Here is a 20,932-nt window from a genome sequence, read left to right on the forward strand (position 1 = left end):
AAATGAGACAAATGTGCATCCTTAAGTGGATATATGTGCATATATTTATACCATGCACATCCTGAAGAAAATTATGTATTTTAAATTTTATTACTATTACTTACTTCAAAGAAAAAGGTAGTCTGAACTTAATCCTGCTGTTTTTCTGAAGTTCAGAAATAAAGTCTAGCAATATAAGACATACAGAAAGACTTTTCCAGCCTACACAAAGTAGCATATTGAAAGAAAATGCCTTCATTTGCTTGGCTAAATTCTTATTTTAATTATTTGAGACTCCAAACTTCCTTTTTCTTTAAGTGGTATTCCTTAAAGTATGTCTTCTCCGCTCAAGTGTCAGATCAATTAATTTTTTCTCTCTTTGTTTGCTCTAGAGGAGACTTCTTTTATTACAAGAAAAGAAAAAAAAAGTACATATGTGATAGTAACTTTAATTATTGAAGGTTTTTGACACCACCGATGAAAACGCTCCCTACAAAGTCAGCTTTGAGCATAGCCAGTGACAATACTGTGAAGGTCAGTGTTCAGATTAACTTGCTCACTGTAAAAACATATGGCAGATTTTTGTACTAATAGAAACAGTAGCGTGTGAACTGATTAAAAAAGTGAAAAACATATCCAGAATAATTAGAAGCCTCTGACACCAAGCAACTAAACAAGCTTCCTTAGGAAACAGAAACTTAAAACTGATGTCCTTGTCTGTTTCATCTAATCTAAGGTGACTTTGATTCCAAGAAACATTTTTTATAAATTAAGTTCCTTCTGAGACATTTGCCTGGCAGAATTCAGATCGATGGAAACAGAACCCTGATATCTTCCCTAATATTAAGCACATTGCACATCAGCATCCTGATTTTTCTCCCCTTTCAGGATGTAAATCAAGGAACCTTCATGGAAATCAGCAAGAATTAGGCCCAAGAGCTTTCAGTGAATGACGGAATTAATTTTTGGCTGGCAGACTCTTATGAAAACTGATTAGTATTTTTCACAAATCAGCTTAATGGCAAGTAAGCCCTCATACACCAGACATTGGATTAGATGAGGGAACTGGGCAGTTCTTTGCACCAGAGAAAAAGAAAAAATATACTTTGATACTGTGACCATTGTGTATGTAACTCAAGACTGACGAAGATGATGAGTAAAAGTAAGCATGAGACTTTCCTAAGACAGCTGACGATATATTGAAAGGAACAGAAGTTTTGGAGAATAAATTAAATACTCTTGGTGAATAAAATAATCTCCCTTCCCAGTTTTATACATATTATACACACACACACATATACATAAATAAAAAGAGTGAAAATGGAGTGTTAGATGATGAAAGAGAAGTCAATGGATATCCTTTGAAAGAGAGATTCTGGAAACCATTTAGTGAAACATAGAGAAAGCCTTCTCCTTCCTCCATTTGTCCCCTGCCTTCCAATTAGGTCTTTTGAAAGACCACTGTTCTGGATAAAATACGGTTGCTCAAATGTTTCCCTTCAAGATGAACACCCAAACTAAGTTACACTAAATAAATAAAGTCCATCCATTAGTTGTCTAAAAACAAAACAAAATGAAATAACAGGAATATAGACACTTTTTAAAATAAACAATCAGGAAAAAAACAACTTCCAATATCTTGGTCACTATTCATGCATCTAGTTGATGGCATGGAACAGAATGCTGTGGGGTGAAGTGTCATATTTTACACGTCTAGGTTACTCAGCACAGTTTACTATTATGTGGCCAAAAACGTAGCATAAGGAACAAATAGCATCTGAGGATGAAAAAAAAAAAAACAAACAAACAACCCTCTCCCCTAAGCAGTAATAATTGGATTTGGGGCTCTCTCCAGCATGAATCAGCATTTATGGCATCTGGCCCATGGACCAGATGCTGTAGGACTTTGGAGGAGTTTGGAAGCGTCGAGTTAATGGCAGCAAATGGCTGTTAAAGGAAGAACCAAGACAGAGATAGAGGAGAAAGACAATGCTTTCACCAAAGTCCACTTCACAGTTTGAAGGGCTGGCAGGATCTAAGCCATCATTTGCATTGTTTGAAAAGGATGGAGATAACATTTTTCCTCTGGAGAGTTTGTGGGTGAGTGAATAAAAAAATCAAGTGCTCGCCTATTTTTTTTATTTTTATTTATGTAAAGAAAAGCAAATCAGCTTTGATTTAACGTAATATGGTTGAATTAATTATTTCAAGAAGTGGAAGGATGTATTACCTCCTACATTGTATCAGCTCCCTTAAACAGGTCATTCACTATTTGAACCACCTCACCATTTCAATAAATTCTACATTTTTCTACAGCTGTAGGACAGCTTGGCATACTAATTCTGCTAATGTGGCAAACTAAGAGAGCCCAAAATGCCACAGAATATTTTGGTCCATGAAAAAAGGTAAGAAAGACATGGTAAAAAAAAAAAAATAGTAATTTCACAATCTGTATCTTTCCTTCCAATAACTCACAATTTATTTTTTTTTCCAAGTCTTCAGTGAATTCTGTATCTTTAGGAGAGCTCAGGCCTGGTGAATTAATACTTTATAGCACTGTATGATTGTGTGAAAACTTTTAAAACCCATGTGAAAGCTGCAAACAAGTAGTAGAGTTAGTGGTGTCTTTGTTGATGACACCTATATTTTAAAGAGCGTTAACATTTACATCAGATCAACAAAGATGTCCAACAACAAAGAATGAATGATAATGATATAGAATAAATGAGAAATATCAGGGAACAGACAACTGCTGCAATGAAGTTGAGAAATACAGTATCCAATATATCATGACCAACAAAGTTAAACTAACGAGATTTAGTAATCAACAGCTTCTCAGTGACACATCTTATTTTGACTGCCAGATAGAGGACACGTACAAGACCTCATTTCAGTTCTGTCTTTCCTTTACTTCTGGATTTGTGTAGTCATTTGATCAGTCTGTCGCTGTGATGGTGAGCAGCACAACTCTGGAAATTTTCCAGCAAAATGCTGTTCATTTTGAACTGGAAAGTGAGATGCTACCACACAGTCCGAAATGTTTATGGTGTTCTACAAACATTACAGCTAACATTTTAGCTGGAAAAAAGTTCCCAAATGGCTGAGGAGGGAATGAACATCCCTCTTTCTCCTTTTTCTGTAGCTTTGCTATTTAGCCACCACTCACAATTTATGTACTATGTATTTTCTGGAACATGCCAGACCCTGCTCAGGTCTCTTGGCTAAAATGGTTGAGTGCCATAACTACCAGTTATAAGCCCAGCTAATCTACAGCGTATATATATAAATATATGTTGTTATATATTTCATCAGACATATGTAAGACGGAGGAGACACTTCCAGCAGCCCGCACACAAAAAAAAAAAAAAAAAAAAAAAAAAGCCTTTTCTATGCATATACATATGTATGTACTTATATACTAGAACAGCTCTGAAAAATCAAATGGAGGGAAACTCCACAACAGCCAGAAGTAGCTGTAGCTTGAGCATCACCTAAGACACTACAGTAAGGCATCCCCATGGGTTTTCCCTCACCTTAATCCACATGAAGAACAATGCAAGAGGATGATGAATCACAGGATCAGCAAGAAAATAGGGTAGTACATAAAGACATAAAACAGCTGTCCAATGGTTGGACAAAGTCTCTCTGCTGTGTTAAAAAGGAGGAGGAATGGGATACAGGGAAGGAGGAAATCTCCTTCAGCTTGGAAATAGAGCCTCTGCTTCCACACCAATGGGGTGTTCAGCAGTTCATCAGAACTAACAGCCCAACTGCTTTTTCTTCTGGTCGGTGCAATAACAATGGGAAGTTAAAGGTTTTATTAAGTGCCTAAATAATTTGGTTGCAGAAATTAAATGGAATTAACAGTCATCACTTAGCATTTAAAATCATTCGGCAATTAATAGTCATCACTCATGCATTTTCAAAGTTCCCTCCTTAAATGAAAAGAAAAAAAAATCTTCAGAGGAAGCTTTATAATCTTATTTTAATTTTTCTTGAATAAATCTTGTCTGGAACAGCTTTCAGGAAGAGATGACTTACCAGTTATGATTTAATCAACAGCCATTTGAAATAAATATTTCAAAACTTCCCATTCTACATGCAACATGAATATCTCAGGAGAAAAAAAGCATGGAATCCTCTGAAATTATGAAAATTTGAACACAGTCTGTATTTTTAAATGTCATATTATAATTTGCTCTGTGCTGACCCATTTGCTACGGTAACATTGGCCAAGAATCACTTCGCAGACTCTGCTAACAGACACAGCCTGTGATGGAAGCTGGAAGAGGGAAGAAAAGGCATGTTTAATCACAAGAGTATCAGCTCCAGTTGGGGTTTACACAGCCCAAAAGTAAAGGATTGGAAAACTTATAAAAAATGAATGGATGGGAAGAAATAAATGCAAAAAGAGCCAGAACTACAAAAGAGCCCATGGACGAGAACAGTTCGACATGCATTTGATGAGTGCGGTGGAGGAAGGCAGCAGTAAGAAATCACCCAGAGCAAAGGCAGCTCTCCATGCTCAGGTACACAGCAGAGTGGCAGCAAAGGGACCCATTGTAGCAGAGCCAATGGAATCAGACGCAAAAGTATCATAGAATGTTTTTTTATTTTTTATTTTTAAGTTTATGTGAATGTATTGCAGGATAAAGCTGGATTCTTTTGTTACAATTTTCCTCTCTGTCCCTGTCCTAGAGAAGATTTTCATTAATTGGCTGCCTGCAGGACTGACTTTGGAAATAGATGCCCCCCCAGTACCTATGAACCTTACTCAAAAGGAAACATCACTCATTACTGTCTCTCTCTCCTGTAAGAGATGCAAGACAATGAAACAGATACACAGATGATGCTTATTCACCTTATTTTTTTTTTTAATTATTATTTTTTTTATACCCTCTATTCATCACTAGCTTAAATTTGAACGTGGTTGGTAATTCCTACCAGGAACATTTTCATGTATTTTATTCACCATTTTGCCCTTTGACTACTCAAAGAATGTACTGGGATCCTCTCTATATTTGAATTAATGTGTTTCTCTGTTCAGCATGAAATGCTGCTTTCTTGCTTATCTCTATAAAGAGAAGCCGGAATTATCTTTCCTTGCCTTATCTCACATTGGTGACACAAACTGTTCCTAACCAGTAATGAGACCAGAACATACAAACAAGTTTTATTTTTATAAGTGTTTTTCCTACCTACATAGGAACTTGGAAAGGAAACTGGTAAAAATAATCCATCCTGGTGAAAATTTGACTGCATATATAATAAACTCAATATAATTAGATTTCTTAATCAAAATTAACCTTGAGAAACCAGACAAATAGCTCGGCTTACTTTTTTACCAGACTGTGATACTTAAATTGTTAGCAAGAGACAATACTACCAGGAAAACTAAGATTCAGTCATTCAGTCCACTTTCAAGACAGACTCTAGATTTCCCTCAAAGTTGTACTAGTTGTACATTTTCGTAAGATTTTGGTTTTTGCTAACCGTTCTTAAAAAGAGACTGAAAACAGAGATGTGAAGTGTTGGTAACTATTCTTGTGTGCATTTTGCTCCTTGCTTAGAGACTCACAGGATGACTACAGTTGTAGAGTCACATCATTAGGTCACCACAAAATTTTAAGGAAAGTGTAGCAGTTCCCCTCCTCCTCTCTCTATTTCCCCCATCCTCCCACTCCCCAAGCAGCATACCACTAATTGCTCTTGCCACTTACTGATTTTACTTCAAGTCTTTTCAAGAGAATTGTCATTTATAGTCTGCAATTCAAGACTGTTATTCCCTTTTCAAAAGAATCAACTATATTGAACGGGAAAACCCACCCTATAACTATTTATTAATATAGTTTTAAAGGAATTCTCAGATTTTTGTTGCTAACTGCTCACTTGGGTTGAAATGTGATGCACTTGTTGGCAGTGTTGCCCCAGAGGGACTGCAGTGAGACAGACTTACTCAAGCTTCACTTGAACACAGAAATGAAAATCAATAAACAATTTGAACTTCTCAGAAGAGAATTTTTCTCCTCTAATGAATATACAAGCTTGGTTACAGCTTAATTTAAAGATTGAATTTAGTATGTGTTTTTTCCCTGCACCAGGAGCATGACAAACACAAGCTTCAAGTGACACGTCCCAAAGGGAGACTTATTGTTAAAAAAAAAAAAAAAAGAAAAAAGAAAAAAAGAAAAAGATAATAAACAAAAAAATCCCCAGCCCCATGACAGTGAGCTACCCTAAGAACACAAAACTCACAGGCAATTGCAAAATGGATCTACTCTGTAGGTGGCTGCACAACCCTCTGAACTTTTAGTTCCTGGTGGGGCAAGTTTTTTAAAGCACATATTTTTATGTGTTTTTATAAGACTACAGATAGAGTCTTGTGATGTAGATGTACAGTTGTAAACTGTCTGAATGCAGGATAAATGTATTTGTGTTTTGTAAGCTAGTTTCTCAAACACGCACAATCTTATGTGTTTGTGTCTTTTGCTTTCAGTATTGGAGCATGTTAATAATGTCATTTTCTGTAGCGATGAATTCATTAAACAAAGAAAAATGACTGTGGAATCACTGTTTCCAAAATAAGATTCACTTGCAACATTCCTGGTAAACCACTTTTGCTATCTGGTGGTGCATCTTGGCAAAGCCATCAGTTGAAATGCACAAAAGTAATTGAGCCAAAGAATAAAATGTTGTACACATCGAGAAATAGACTTGAATTGGAAACGTTGATCTCTTCTGTGCAAAATGGAAACCAGATAAACCAGCTTTTACATAAAAACACAAAACAGCTAAGTCACATAATAAAACAAGATTTATTTCAAAAACAGTCCTGGAAATATTGTGTTCTGAAAAAAAAAGTGGGAATATAAATGTACTGGAATAACTGAACTGGTAGAAATCTGTACTTTCAGGCACCTAGGTCCAATTCCTTAACATCCATAGGATACATCCTAAGATTGTTTACCATTGTACAGGAAATGTAGGAGTCTCAATTTGTTGTACAGGATAAAAAGCTGGATCAACATGCACTGCTGCATCCTTTGCGAAAAGAACTCTCGTCATCAGTTGTTAACCTTACATACAGTTGAGAATGAATTTGATTCTTTCTGTAGCATGCTATCAACATGGATATTAGGTAGCTTGGTGTTCCAAACCAACCCAGTTAGAGGCTGTCCTTTTTTTTTTTTTTTCCCCAGTAAAGAAAATCCTAGATGTCTTCAGCCCCTGAACTCTTTTTCATGTTTGTAATCTTTACACCCCACTCAAAGGGATCTCTAAAGCTTTTCATTTAAACTACAATTATTCTTTTGTCTACTGGGAACCCAGTGCAAAGATGATGTCCTGCGTGCAAGAAGCAAGCAAGCTGAATATTAATTAATGAACACTACTTAATATGCAGAAGAAGAGGAGCAACAATCAGTCGTGAGCCCTACATATTAACTGGTAGATCATTGTTATTCTGGGAGGCATCATAAGGCCAAATGCAGGTTACAACTAGTTTAGAAAATCTCTTTAATTAAGAAACATGAAATTTTAAGTCTCTCATTATAAATATCTTATTGTGACTATAAAAGACATCATTAAATGGTGTGATAGTATAGCACTTCTAATACGTTCTGAGGTGATGAATTGGACTCAGGCTATTAATCTGTTTGGAGTGGGATTCAATAAACACTGAAAACACTGAGTTTTCACTGTTTTCTGCTAGGACACAAGGAAACCAGGTTTAAATTTTTTAAAGACTTAGGAATGCATAAACAAACAAATCTCTACAAAACACCTCTCCTCAGGTAGGTGAGTCGGGAGTTTCACACAAGCAGGAGTCACTCATCTACTCTTCTCTTTCTCTGTTTCTTGTCATTATTATCAGCAAGCCACATGGCAGAACAGAGTAGAATATGCATGATGTTGTCCAATAGTTTTTTTGCTTTGCTAAATTATCTGAGGCAAAAGATACAACATTCCCATCAGCAAGTCTCAGGGCATGTTGACAAGGGAAACTGGTCTCCTTGTTCCCACTTATCAGATTGGAAAAGAAATCCACAATAAAAAAAAAGCTGTGATCTAAAGCTGTTTGGGAAGCCAGCAGCTGATGAAAATGAGTATGGCTTTCCAGACAGAGTTGCTATACTCAATATTACTTTTCCCTCCAATGAATAAAAAAGAAAATAAAAACAGATAATGAAACGTATGTGTATTAAAGTCACAGCAAGAATGTATTTATAAGACTCCTACGTAAGATGAATAGTAGAACTGTCAGAGGATCTATAGTTTGTTACTGCATGGAACCCCCCAGCAATTAACTAAACCCAGCCAGTGCATTGTAATGAAAATAACATAATTCATTTTAAGATCTGTTGCTTCCCAATAAGCCTGACTGCAAGAAAGACACAAGCTACAATCAAATTCATTTCTCAACTGTACGTAAGGTTGATAATGTGAGTTCTTTCAGCAAAGGATGCAGCAGTGCATGTTGTTCAGCTTCTTATCCTGTACAATGAATTGACTTCCACATTTGCCGTACAATGGTAAACACCAAGTATTTTTTTTTCTGATATGTTACATAAAAATACCTTTCTGCTTGCTGATAGTAAAATGGTTCTCTCCCAAATATAATGTTTTCTCTGAATAAGTATTTAAATAGCTTTTACAGAAACAATTTGGACAGGCAGATAAGATGTAGCAAAATCTTACAGGGATTTAATTATAAACCCTTTATTTTACAATAAGCTTTGTGAATGTTTTTATGTACTATATATGGCAAAATTCTTGATAGTTTTAGAGAGTCTGGACAGTTTCAGCAACTAGAACTGAGAAATACGCCTTGGGACAGCTATATGTTTGCATTTTGCTAATACTCCCTTCACTAGCCTGAAAACACAGTGATTCTTGTGGAACACTCTTAGCTTTACCTGTCTCAACACAGAGCAAAACAATGCCATGAAAACTGACTCAATTAAGGATTTTAGAGTTATTGCTTCTTATCAGTACCCAGTGTTGTTTACAAAGCATTCCCCACTCCTGGAGATCTTCAAGGCCTTGAAGAATCTGAATCAGATAGCCCCATATTATGTCTGCTTGCATAGCTACCCATCTGAATACAATTAGCCTGGCGCAATTATACCACTTGCTAGACTGGAAGCCAAAGGATACAAAAAATCAAGACTGAGTATGTGTAGGAGAAGGGATGATGTTTACAACGAATTAAGAAGAAATGAGCCATAATTTGCAAGAGCTTCATGCAGTAGCACAGAATAATTTCTACAATGAGTAAATTCCCGTTGACACGAGGGGAGCTGTGCTTGGCCAAGAAGACTTTAGAAGTCTCCCTGGTGATCAAAAAATCACCAGGTGGCACTGTTATGTATCTTCATAAAAGTTCGCATCTGTTCACAGTTCTCTGTTGGGTGGGAAAGTCTGTAGAGAAAAAAAAAACTTGTGATGGGAAAGATTCTGCTTGAAGCTGGCCTGTGCTGGCCCAGGCTGGAGCCTGGAAACACAAGCCTTACAATGTTTTAAGTTCTCCTCATCCTTAGATGCATTACTCCTATATGGGTGGAGAGTCATCTTCAAAGATTATTTAAGAATTCCACTATTTTTTTTTTAAATCCATGGTAATTCTTTTGAAGAACAAAAAATCCAATCAATCAAGGTCACATAATAAATAAAATGTTATGCTAACTAGAAAGTTAAGCATTTTTTTCTAAATGAATTTGAAACCGGCTTCTGATTTTTTTCCCGTTAGAATATTATTTCATTTATAGCCCCCTTCAGAGCAGGGTTTTCATTCTACTTTGTGTGTGTGTGTGTGTGTGTGTGCGTGCACACATTTTCATAATAGAAATATCAGGCCCCAAATACATCAGACTTTTAGTTCAGAGGTCCAAGAGCTTTCTCTAAAGATCTAGCATCCCAGAGCAGTCATATGCCTGTTTGGTGTCTTCATTTTCCTTGTCTTAAACACAGTATCATACATTCTCTATACTCACAAGCATATGTGGACTATGCAGGTTGCCAGGATGCAGGGTATGTATAGCTGGAAATAGCTTCTCTAAACTTAAAAGGCACCACAAGCCATAGGCCATACCAATCACATTAGATTGCCTCTTCCTAATGGGAAAACCACCCTCTTTCTAGCTTTCCAAATTAATTAACGTCTGAATGTTCTTAATGATGTCAGTATGCGAAGAATGAAGGTAGCTTGTTTACTCTGACACCATCTCAAATCCAGTGTGAGGTAAGGTTATGTATCACAAAGAAAATATCACCTCCCTTGCTTGGGAAAGATGCCTATAACTGAACAGGTCTCACAACTAACTAGGTTCTTGTGGGTAGAAAAGGAACCAAAACCCAAAAGAGAACATACCAAGGAGCTACTGCAGCTCTGAGCGTTTTGTTTTTAACACTTTGCCTTAGAAGTACCTGAAAGAATGCTGTAAGGAGATGGAAGCCTCATCACTTGTGAAAGCCAAATATGTGATATTTTTAAAGTACTGCTGTATAACACTTAGACGTCATTTTTAAAGTCAAGAGCTTCCCTACTATATAGCCTGAGATCCATCATCTCCATCAACAGTTAATGTTTACCTGCTTTTTCTACACTTACCTTTTCCCCTTTTAGGTGCTTGAGCTGCATGATAGGTATCAGCACTTGATTAAAAGAGCATTGCCAAGAATTGTAATTTAGATACTTTGTGAAAGAATCACAATGCAGCTGATAAGCTCAGTATTACAGGCAGCGGAGTAGCCTCAGGTTCACTCTTCTAATGGAAAGAGTTATATTCTATTTCCTAGATAACTTTAATTTGCCATCTGAACTGAATTAATTCATTAGTTAAATCAGTGCTTAGCACCATTTGTTACCTTTAAGTAGCATCACTGAAATTTAAATGAGAAGAATGTGTAAACAGTTAATAAGATGAGACAATAAGAGTCCCATGAAAGAAGCGATATATACTTTGCTACCTGATGAAGGGGGAGAGGGAAGTCTTAGCCCTTTCTCAGCAGCTAATGTCTCCATCCATGTAATATTTGTAAGATCTGCCTTTACTGTATTCTAGGTCTCTTCACCTTTCAAAACATTCTTGAAGACCAGAATCTCAGCTACAAATAATAGAACAAGATAAAAATAAAATAAAAAAAAATGAAAAGGGAAGTGCGATGTTTTTTAATGTATATATTTCTAATTTGCCTGGGGGGGTGGGGTGGGGGGGGGGGGTTAGAGAGGGGAAAGGAGAAAGTGAAACAGAACTCAAAACATCCATGAAGGAATCACTAATTTCAAGAAAATTCTTTGCAGATTAATTTTAAATAAAATATCTCATGTGCCCATATCCCATATTTACTTAGTAAATTATCACTGAAATCCCTACACATTCGTGCTAGTTATTGGAGAAATTAGACAGAATGCATAGAGAAAATTTCTGAGATACATTTAGGGTTTTCTTTTTCAATAAAATATACCACAAAGGGAATAAAGAAATTCTTTGCCCAAATTAATAGTGAATTATTTTGTCATGAGAATAGAAGTTTATATTCATTTAAATGAAAGCACATAAATTGTTCTTGACAAGAAAAACAAAGCTAGCCTTAGGCAGTATTTTCATTATAGAAAAAGGCACATGTCCATGAATATCTAGTATAATATTAACAAAACCTGTTCAATTAGCTATGCATGTGCCATTGTTATGAATATTTATTTGCATTGCAGCTGAGTAACACTGATACCTTTTTTTTTTTTTCCAGCCTGTTTAGAGATAGAAAATGAAGCGAACATTACTGCTGCTCTGCAGAGAGAGCTCAGCCACAAAGCAAACTCTAGACTGCCTTGCATTTTAATGTCAAACTTCTCCAGAAAACTGTTGAGACACAATACTTCTTTCTGGGACAATCTGCTTTACTGAAGGTTATTTCATTCTTTTTCACATTGCAAGTCTACTTGAGGAATTACAATCCATTTAAAAGTAATTCTGATCCAATTGACACCCTAATCTTTTCTTTAAAAAAAAGTTATTTATGTAAAAACAACCTGATGCATATGTTTTTTTCCTGAAGCTAATTCACTTGAATTGTGTTTTAATTATGTTGTGCACCTTTTTTTCTTTTTCCAGAAATATTGTAACAGATTAATTTTCTGGTAGAAAGCATTGTAAAATAGCAACTTTAAAGAAAGCAAGCTTTATAGGTGTATATATATACAGAAGTTATTATACTCATTTCTTAATAGGTTTAAGAATCATTTAGACCATGATTTCAGTATGAATATGATTCAGAATTGAGCATAATTTAGGTCTCCCATCACAATGAAAGTTTGAATATTAAGCATCTAAAATGTACTGCCTGTGAAAACCTGCAGACCAAAGGCCTCCTTTAGTGAAAATATGTTAATGTGATTAAAAATGTTGTTCTATATATGCATAAGGGTATTAGCTGCAGAACTTGCTCTAGGATGAATTTCAGATCATGAATCATTAGAATATTACTCACTACTAGAAAGCAAAATTAATTGAATGGATTTGTCAGCTATGATTGCAGACCTTTAACAAAATGCTCAAGAAATGATTACACATGATCTATTAAATTTTTTATTTATCTTGTATCTGATACTAGTTTCCATTCTGCCACTCTAAGGATCTTCCTGCAAATCCACTAAGGTCACTGGGAATCATTTTATGTTGTGGATAAATGCTGCTCACAAAACTATTCCAAGTCAACGATTCTCCACTAAGATATTTCTGAATGATCTGAACGAGAATCAGTTCTGTGAACTGTTTTAGAATCTCTCTCTGCTCTTCTCTAGTCTTTAAATAGGTATTAGTCACGTTATCTTCTCAGCAGCACAATCCTATGGACTACAAGCACATGCATATGAACTAGGTCATTCTTACTGTATATTTTGAAAGATACAAAAATGGTGGCAAGAGAAATGCAGCATAAATATATGACGCAACTGTAATCTAGTAACCAAAGATAAAATAATGTTAATTACACTTCAAACTGGTTTGAGGAAAGCAAACAGGCAAATGTAAAATAAGGACAGTAACAGCTAAGTATATAGAAGAGGATTTTGTACTCACACAGATACTGTTGATTTCTAAATGGGTTCTGCCTGGGCAAAGAGTTTACTTGACTCCCTTCCAGAGCAAGGATTAACTGGAAAATAAGATATTTTTCTGCAGCTGATCATGCATGCATATACAGCCCACCCTCCTCGATAACATGATACTTTGCTAAGTGGCACACTGAGAAAGAAAGTGAAGAAAATTAGAATAAAGTACCATAAAGAAAGACTTTGATAGCAATGTGTAATGAAGATACAGAAAAAAAAAAAAAAAAAAAAAAGAATGTATTACATCTGATAAGCTGGGTAAGGCATAAATAAATAAACGTGGATTTATGTGACGTGATCTGGATAGCCTTCATAATTAAAATACCAACAAATCACAGTTTTGGAGACCACTGCCAAGAAGGATGCACGTTCAAACTTTTGTCATTATTTAGAACATGAGCTGCTTGCATCTTCCTTTGCATGTGTCATACCAAATGTATAGCACTGCCATCACAAAAGTGATAGCAGTTGTTATTGTAAATGGTATACATTGTGTGCTGGTGATGAAATAGAGAGAGACAAGCACCAGAGAAATTTTGCTGGTAATTTCTTTTGATGAGATACTTGCAACCATAAAAGCAAGAAAAAGACAAGATAATATATGATAGGGTTCTAGGAGAATTAAAGAGACTTTTGGTTAAATTAGTCTTTTTTTTCTGTTTAATTCTGAATGTTACCCAAACAAATGATGGCATGGTAGCAAAGTGGTAATGATAGCTGTGAAGATGTGGCAGCACAGACCCGAGCATGAACTGTACAAACCCTCTGGGGACCTGGCACAGTGCTGCAGTGGCTGGCACACAATGGATCTGTGCCCAGTGCATTTTTGCTGTTACCTGTACTAACTAAATTAAAGATAGCATGTATATGTCCCACTGGATTATAATCAAGCAATCATTTGTCTGCACAGACACAACAGTTGGCTAGGTGCTCAGCACTTAGGCGATGCACGTCACAAATCAGATCAACAGATATATTCAAGTGACCAAAATCAGACCCAGGATATAAAGTTCAAAACAGATTAGACCTGAAGCACTTACGTAGTCCCAACAAGGGAGCAGGGCTAGCGGGGCTAGGCAAGCACCAGCAGCCTGTGGCACTATTCTTCTGAGGACCATGGTGACAGAGGAACTAGTAGCAATGAAGGAGCATTTAGTCTGAATCAGCAACAAGAGCTTTTCATATAAGGTTACAAAACTTGCCATTTGTGAAGAAAAAGCCTATAAAAAGGTGTTTATTTAGTGTGGGAAAGGTTTAAGACCCAATCAAAAAAAGGAGCTGAGCAGGCAAACCTCAAGCTTAACCTCAACCCTCTGCAGCTTGGAGCTCAGGAGATTTCTGAAGTCATTTTAATTTTATCTGATCTTGTCACTGTAGAGCAGCAACTGTTACCCAATGAAAGGAATGGGAAGGTTGGAGGAGCCTTTTGTTTATCGTCTAATTTCTCAAACTATAAAATTCTATCAAATTTTATTTTTTCAACCCCTTAAATGGAAAGATGAATTCTTGATTTGTTTGTACTCTGCCTACAGACCCCTTCCCTGTGAAATAATCAGTTGCAAAATCCAGACACAGCCATTTGCTTTTCCTGTGTTGTCTATCAGAACTTCAGGCATCTGCCTGGAAATTCATGTCAAGAAGAAAACTACTTCTCAGTGCACTAGAAGAGCATAGGAAAAGATGATCCCACAGTAATTAAAATCAGTGGTATAAAAATTTGCAGAGCCCACAGGTTTTATATCTAAGAAGTGTTATTTAAATATTTTGCAACTAAAGTCTAAGGTAGCACCAGTTTTCTCTGAAGATGATGAAAAAGAGTTTTCTTAAAATTTCTTACTGTTGGTGGCTGAGAGGCCCTGTGACTCATCTTAGAAATTTTCTTATTGAGCACCTTGAACCTCTACTTTCACTAGATATAACACAGTGAAAGCATCTTGAATCCTAAAACTCACAGTAAGAGCAGATGTGGGCATGGCAGCAACCAGACTGAACAGCTTCACCCACAGCTTTCTGGAAGCATTGAGAGTAATTCAGCATCAAATGCAGTGCTTGTCTGGGAGAAAGTACTCAGGTAATGACCTGTGCAGTTGACAGTGAAAAAAAATAGCTTTAGAGAAAGTAAATGTTGGGTAGAAAAATTAAGTGATGTTTATTATGCATGTAAAAATCAAACAGGACACAACAGAAATCTAACACACCAATCTGTTTTTTGGTATTCAGCTCTTACATGAGGAACCTTTAATCTGATTGAACTGGTACGGTAACTGTTTGTTTTTCCTGCCTAGGAGTGCACATGTGTATATAATAGTACGATGGCAACAGTCCAGGCTATAAAATGGAGCAACTACATTCAATAAGAAGCAAACAATGGAATTAAGCCTTCTATCATTTTTTTCTATTAGACCAAAAGTAAAGTTTTCAGGAGAACTAAGTTGGGCACGTAAGCATTAAAAGCCAATAAATGTAACTTAAAATACTGAAGTCCTTTTCTGTGGTTGCTTATGAGACTAAGCCATCCCAGAAGCTGAAGAAAGTCTCCCCTGCTGGATTATTCACTTCCCTTTTCTGCCTTTCACTATAATCCAGTATTTTGAGAGATGAGGGCTGGTTGGAGCAGTTTTCTTTGTTAACCAGGCCCCTAGAATACTTTCAGCATTTGATGTAAAAGAGAGAGAGTTGCAGCTGTAGCACCCACCACAAACAGCCTGCTTTATCACAGGCCAGCAGAATCCTTCTCGGCGTGCTCATGTTACATTTTCTAGCATTTCTTCATGGTCTCAAGCCTGGTCATTCCAGTTGGAAAACAAAAGGCTTCTCAATCGTCGTGCAGTACTAAAATTGTGGCATGTATTTAGATCTTACTCAAGTAGAGTAAACAATAGTTTATAGGCTATATAAGATTGCTAGGAGCTACAACCTTCACCTTATGCTTAAACAGTAGGTAATCTGTTCCATGCTGCTCTGTCCCACCTTATTTTTTCCAAAGGAAAAGGAGAACAAACAAATATTTGGACTACCACAATAGCATTAATAAACATGAGAATGCAACAGCTAGTGTTATTCCACAGAAATGAATGAATAAATAAATAGACTATAAGCACTTTATTCTTCTCACATAATTTCTTCTCAGTGACATTATTGAACAGACTGTTGAAAACAAACATCGTTAAATGAGAAAAGACGAGCAGGAGCCTGTCTAATTCCCCACTGCAACATTTTCCAATGACGAATGCTCCCTAAATGGATTTAGCTTTTTGAAAAGAAGTCAGAGAGAAATTTGATGTGGCCCCCTGACCCCTGGTAAGCACATGTATCTTCACCTGTCACATAACACACTGGCACTTGCTTACTTTTCAGCAAAGACTATTGATTTTGCTTATTGGCTGCAGGCTAGTCCATAAAGAACAAATTACAAAGTCAGAGGTCTACAGTTAGCAATTGCTTGCATGATAACAGAGAACTCAGCACTATTCCCATAACACAGTATTAACATTCTCACAAATATGTGCGAACCTAAAACATACACTTCTGCTATGAAGTCCTCTGTATTCTCAATGTTATACAGCGAGCAAAGTATGCGCTACATCCCATATTCTTGCCAGTGATCTAAAACCACAGGGATTTTTTTCCCCATTTCTAATCTATGACTGTAGTTAATTTTCTTTACAAAGAAGTGCGAGAGGGAGAGAGAGGGAGAGGATTAAGCAATGGCTGCATTCTACTATTATAAAAGGTAAGAGGTTTGACACAACCTAATGTTAATTAGGAATGTCTTTGCAACCAGATTTTATGAAAGAAAAGCCAACATAGTGATAGAAATGCATGGCTGTGTTACTTCTTGGAAGTTGTAATAAGGTTTATCTTTGCCTCTTTCTTAATAGATAACTTTGGGGGAAAAATGCTTTGCTTTTTTGTACCCTGCTTTCATCTTCTGTAAAATGGGATATAATACTGTCCTCTACTGCTGAAGTGCTGTTGAAACCCACTAGGAAGTCCATACAAAAGCCAGCAAAGCCTGGATTTTACTGCTAGAATGGAACAGGTGTAAGGTGTAAATTCTGATGAACATCAAAACTAGGTACTCAAAGTTGATTCTTGAAACCCCACTTCTGTTTATGAATCTTAAATAATATTTGCACAGTATTATAATCATAGTTGTCTTTTAATACCCAGCCATACCAAATGCAAATATATACTGCTCATCTGGTGTACATTTTTTTTAGAAGCAAAATCATGAGAACAGCACAGAAGTAGTAGTAGCAGCAGCTGATTTTAACACTGTGTCGGGCTCAAAGTGTGGGATATTATTAGTGACAAGTATCAGGTGGTTTTTAATTTTTAAATTTACTTTCCCAGAAAGAGAATATCACATATATAACAGACTTGTGTTAATCTGTATATGTTTGTGTATATATACATTCATATATTCAGAGAAATACTATGATGAATGTATATACATACATATATGAATTTAAATACATATATACATTCATCTTAGTATTTCTCTGAATGGAAGTTTCCTTGCTTCCTTGAATATTCAAAGATGTTCCTTGTGATAAAAAGTATTGATCCAGCAGGACTAATGTCCTTCAGGAACAATTTCCTTTCCCAGCATATTTGATTGAGCGTAAGAGACTGGGAATTTCAAAGGTAGGTTACAACTGAGCTTTGTTTGAGAAAGCACTCTGACATTTGACAATTGTAACTCAGTTCCCTGCTGAAATCAGAGCTTATCTAGAAAAAACAACAACAAGCACTTTTGGAAACTCATAGTAAGTGTTGACCTAGTGTGTTTCTGTAACAGACTGTTTTGCTTTGAGTTAACTGATCACTAATTAACTACAACTAGTGAATGCATTTGTGAATACTGGTGCTGACACTTCTGAAGGCTTCTGCTTTATCCTAGGACTTAACATGGTAAGAAACCAGGAGAAACTACACAAAAAGCCTGACAAAACAAAATAATCTTATAGAGTAATTTGTAGGCCAAACTCAGATCAGTGGTTTCCTACAATATGGACTCTGCGTTGGAAATGCACACCCACATGTGTGGGTCAACTGACCCTCAGAAGCAGGCAGCAATAATGTCACACCAGACCACAGCAGTCATGATGTAAAGAAATGATGGAACAAGGCTGCCCAGTCAGGACAAGAGGCAATGGGCACAAACTAGAACATAAGAAGTTGTGTCTCAACACCAGGAAGCACTCCAGTGCTGTGCGGGTGACAGAGCACTGACACAAGTTGCCAGAGAGGTTGTGGAGTCACCCTCCTTGGAGACCTGAAAAGCTGTCTGGACGTGGTCCTGGGCAATTTACTTACTCTAGGTGTCCCTTTATGAATAGTGAGGTTGGACCATTGGACCAGAGGTCCAACATTTCTTCCAGCAGTTCAATTTAGATAATTTACATTTTGCTTGGTTTATTCATCTTCTCCAAAGGGGAAGAAGTCCTACTCTACATTGCACAAGGATCTCAGGTGCCCTTCTTTTGGTTCAATAGTGAGATTGACGTAAAGGTTAAGTCTTGTAGTGCCTGAAGACTTTTACTGTGCCCAGTCCATAGCCCTAATGGTGACCACATTTCTTCAGAAAGACAGCTTCTGAGTTTTCCCATTAAAAATATATATCTATATCTATCTGCCTGGGTGAGAGATATATCACAGATTTGGATGTGTTTATTGAGGTCTACAGCCAAAACAGTTCAGTCTTGTGGTAAGCCTGAGGTGGTAACTGATCACTTTGAACACCTAGAGGCAGAAATAGATAAGCAGTCAATAAGCGTCACAAATTTTAACATTGCATTGGAAGACCTTTCTGTCACCAAAAATTAGATTTCCCTTTCATTTACTTCCTCTGAACTCACTATCATTCCCTATTCAGCCAAATAACAGGATGCCAATATGATACTGTGCAATGAATCTGTCTCTATTGTACAGTTCAAAAAAGTTGAACACGAAGGAGCTGGAGATAGAGAAAGCAAGTCTCTCCACTGACAGCTAATGCAGAAACCCAGTAAGGAGAAGCATGCAGCTTCATATATGAAAGATAGTCTTGAAATATGCTTAACAACAATTGCAAGCTGATATAGTATTTCCAGCTACAGAGAGCAAAGAGGTCCAGCAACTTGCCCAAAATCTTTTGATTTAAAAAAACTAGCTTTTCTTCTGCAGAGAGTTTTTCTGGCCTATATCTTCAAGGGTTTGTTATAAGAAAATAGACCATAATAAAAAAAGGAGGCTTTTTTTTGAAATAAGGAGATTGAGATTACTATTTCCTCAAGTAGATACAGATTCTAGGGCTATACAAAGACCTACATTATCAGCAGACATGCAAGGAAACAGGAACATAACAGCCTTTGATCAAGCCAAAGGAAGAGAGATGGCCAAAGAAAGGGAGACTACTTGATATCTTAACCTGCTGTCCTCCTTGGCAAGGCTTTCTAAAAACCACTGGCTGAAGGTGGGAGCTCATAAAGCTCAGCAAGGAATGCTGGCAATTTGATTAAAGGAGAAGAGAATTACCGTCATGAAGCATGTGCTGCTCCTTGATATTTTTCCCTCTTCAACAAAGCTGAGAATTACTTATCCTGTTAACTCTGTATGGGGTGGAAATTTACAGACATTTAGGAGATGTTTTCTGTTCTTTTAAATTAATTTTCTAAGTTATAATACCTTTTGGTTTTGTTTGACATTAACATTTCATAGAAAAAGATGAATTTACAGCTAATTACCCTAAAAAAAGAACATTAAGAGAAGTAATAAAATGTGGAATGTATCTGGAAATTATTTCTCCCTTTTAGCCTTATCCAAGGCAACAAAACTTTTTTTTTTTTTTTTTTTTTTTTTTTAATCACAGTCATCAGGCTGTCATGAATGAACGTGGAGAGAAAAACTGAATGATCTCAATGGATGACAAACCTACTGGCCGCACAAGGCAGGCCCAAAATCTTGGGCTGGAATCTGAGCTGAAAAACAGATATTTGTTCAGCTCAATGTCAACAAGTGTGTAATTACCTTTTCCCTACGAAGCTTTACTAGATGAATGTTTTCTAAGACAGATAGGTTTCATAACTCCTCCTTGCATTTTGTGTAACCATTACTAAGGATATCACTGTAAATTTGACTTTCATTAAAGTTATGGGGACAGTGGACTTTTGACCACAAAGAAAAGCTGACACCGTTTTCAAATAAAGCATCTTTACATCACTAGTAATATTGAAATATTTTACTTTAGTTGGCCAAATCCTGATGCCTCAAGTACTCAAGCAACTTTTTATTTCTTACACCCATTAACCCATTCAAAATAAGTTGAAATTGCATTTTGCCAATTTGCACTTGTTTAGCTCCAATGTGGCAGGAAGGAAAGAAAAAAAGATTAAGGAAATCAAGCTTTCTGACCCAAGAGCTCACTCATACATGCATTCATTTACTTTTACTGAAATCATGGTGTGGAGTTTTCCTTTCCATTTCATACTAGCTTCCATACATGGAAGCAGCACAACTGCTATAAACAACAGGAATGCACATGTTGTCTTTCAAAGGATGTCATAAACTAGTAAGTCATTTAAAGTATGTAATTACTTAGAATGTATTCTAAAGCTGTCACTAACATGGGAAAACCCTGGAATTTATTTTCTGAGCACTGTTCTTTTGGCAACACAAACCTTTTTATAAGTCATTTTTATAAATTAATATTGTTCTGAGTCAAGTGCATGTAGGGCAAATAACCATCAGCTTTGGATTTGCAGTGAGTTTTGAAAAGATAGCATTGTGTTAAAAATCAACTGTTCAGGTTAGCTGTATCCTCTAAAAGAAGCTCCGAAAAATACCTATGGATACTAT

This window comes from Aythya marila, assembly GCF_965140915.1.
Source record: "Aythya marila genome assembly, chromosome: 3".
Classification (NCBI taxonomy): Eukaryota; Metazoa; Chordata; class Aves; order Anseriformes; family Anatidae; genus Aythya; species Aythya marila.